At 34.2% G+C, this 2,837-nt stretch overlaps 1 long non-coding RNA gene across 1 annotated transcript; it reads left to right on the forward strand.

Moving 5' to 3' along the window:
* The first annotated feature begins 261 nt into the window (after window positions 1–261).
* On the forward strand, window positions 262–1,114 carry LOC140334581 (uncharacterized). The gene is made up of 2 exons (XR_011921602.1): window positions 262–429; window positions 729–1,114. It is a non-coding gene; the product is annotated as an uncharacterized lncRNA (long non-coding RNA).
* The last annotated feature ends 1,723 nt before the right edge of the window (window positions 1,115–2,837 follow it).

Genomic DNA, 2,837 nt, shown 5'->3' on the forward strand with positions numbered 1-2,837 from the left:
AATGTTGAGACTTCATTTTGTGTATACGTGATTTAATGAACTGTAGTATACTTTTGGACTCTAGGGTGCGTAAAAGACCGCTGCTTCTTTCTCCCCCCTTTGAGGTGGGGGATGAGAGCCATGACATTTCTGCGCTTTCTGGTGTCCCCGGACGTGTCATTCCCTGAATCTTCCTTACACTTCCACCCTTAGGGCGGAACTAGCAAAGGTGGACTGGCGAATCCCTCAGGTCACTCCCTAGAAGCGTGAGTAAGACCGGGGGGTGGTGCCCCGCCCTACGTCATTCCGTAATGCCGGGACAGCGCATCCACGTTGGACGCCATGCCCTAACTGTGCGGCTTTATTAGGAGGAGGTGAGGGGCAGCTCACAAGCACCATGGAAGGAATACATTTACCATGAAATATACCATCATAACTGCATTGAATTAAGTGAGAAACCTACGATTCAAGCGGAGCAATATTATATATGTTTTTTGAAAGAATACTTTTTATATCTACAAAAATGGGAAAAGACAATATGAATTTCTTAGAGTATTTTAAATAAGATAATAATTAACATCAGATAACATCAGGTGATATTTGGCTTTTTGTTAAAACCTGTTTGAGTAGAGATAGAGGCTGCTTTGAAATGCTGTTAATAATGATATGAAGTTAGTTAAACAAATATACCATATATTGAATAAGAATAACTTGAACCAATTAGTTAAATTTTATATAAACATTTTTAGGTTTACCTGTTCTTTAAAGTTTATGGTTCCCCTGGACCTGGGCCTTGCGGCATTGCCTGTCCCCCCCCCCCCCATGGATTGCACACAACAGTTTTGGAGGAGGTATCCACATTTAGTGGTAATTACCTGGTTCCAACAAAAAAAGTAAGTGTATACAAATTTGAATAACGGAATGAAATTAGTAAATCTTGTCATTACTTTTTATTGAAATGAAAATGTATTACATTAATAGGTCTCAACAGGATTACCTGAAGAAACTGATACATTCACGAAACGAGTGGAAACTATATGAGACTATGCTATTGTGACAATTTTTATGAATATGTTACATGTAATTTTACCTTGATCAACTTTAAAGTATTGAATTAAAAGTTTTTTTTCTTTTACTAAGTGCTTTAAAAGTCCCTTGATTTGTCTTGTGGTGGTTTTGAAAATGTGAAAAATTTGGGATGTGGCACGTTTAATAGGTCATCTAAAATATTGTTCATTTGTCTGGCCATTATAAAGAATCTTTAGACTACCTGCATATTATTTTAAGTGTGATCAAGTATAAAGCAATAAAATGACTGTATCAAGTATTTTAACAATGTTGCCTCACATTGAAGGGAACAGGGAATTAAACGGCCATTTTTTTTTACCATAATGTACATTGCAATAATGGTTTGTAATGTTCAGACATCTATGCTAATGAATCAGACTTGAGATAAATAAAGAAAAAACATAGAATACTCACATAAACAATACTTCAACAAAAATTTACTGAAATCTGTAATCAGTTAAAAAAAAATAAGACTGTAGTAGTGGTAAGGCTGTATTTATTCCAAGATAAATGTAAAAATGTTGTAAGAATCACACTTTTCTGTAGCATCATATACAATTTACATTCATTTCACAAGCATGTATTTTAAAGAATCTGTCTATTTTTGGTGTGGCCTTTGAAGTCACATTAAACAAAAGGACCTTGCCATCATAATTTTATTTTTAAATTTGTGAGGAGAGGAACCTGCAGAGGAAGTTGTTGAGCTTGATAATCTTTAATAATTTTTCAATGTTTTGTTATAATTTAACCTTGAAATATTTCACTTAATCCATTACAATTAATCCACAAAAGATATTCACATGACATTCAGGCAAAAATTTTTCAATTCATTAATTTTTCTTACCAAAAAAAAAACCCTGTAATTTTATCAGCTGTTACCTAGTGACAAGCTTATTCTACTAATTGCCTCTTTGCTCATCTCAAAGAAATTAAATGTGGAACACTTTATGCTTTAAAGAAAGTGTATGTGATTGAACTTTAATTCATAGAAATTCCTTTAATGCTTGAATGGTATGAATTACAGTCAGATTAATAAATGGTTCTTGTGTTGTAAAGGTGTTAATAATTGACTTTTCTGCTTACAACTATAAATAGTGTGCTATGCACATAATACTTCTAATGGCAATAAACTACCCATATACTAACTTGAAATTGGGCTTGCAGAACTAAAATCTTTTAAAATGATATTTAGAGCAGCTGAGATATATTTAAAAACTCATAGGAAATCATACTTATACCATGTTTTATAGTGCAGTGTTTGAAAACTAAAAACACAGTTGAAAGTCTCTAACATCAGTTACCGCATTATAGGAATGGGAACTTTTCTAGTTCATGTGACAGAATCTTGGAGCTTCTTACTAATATAAAGAGAACAGCAGCATAAGGGTTCCAATCCTCCCCATTACCACCTATCCGGTAGGACCGGATAACTTCCCCCAGATGCATGACTATATGAATATGATTCTTCTGCCAGAAACTCTGTTTTATATCATTGCACCCTAAATGCACATTCTTTCTTTACTTGCTGCAGAGGAGCCACAACTAGGTGTAGTTGTATTAATACATAATTTCTAGCTATTTATCATTTACAGGTAAGGACAATTGTGTTTCTCCCAGCAGGCTGACTCCTTACTTACTTTTATTAAACAGATGTAGACTGATTCATCCACACCATATTATCTGCATTCATAAACATCCTCTTCCTCATCAGCATTCACTGAATCCCTTATCTATACAATCCCTGATGGTAATTTACTATATCCTGAAGTGTTTAGATATCCAGAACATGC

Source organism: Pyxicephalus adspersus, chromosome 7, assembly GCF_032062135.1.
Source record: "Pyxicephalus adspersus chromosome 7, UCB_Pads_2.0, whole genome shotgun sequence".
NCBI classification, from domain to species: Eukaryota; Metazoa; Chordata; class Amphibia; order Anura; family Pyxicephalidae; genus Pyxicephalus; species Pyxicephalus adspersus.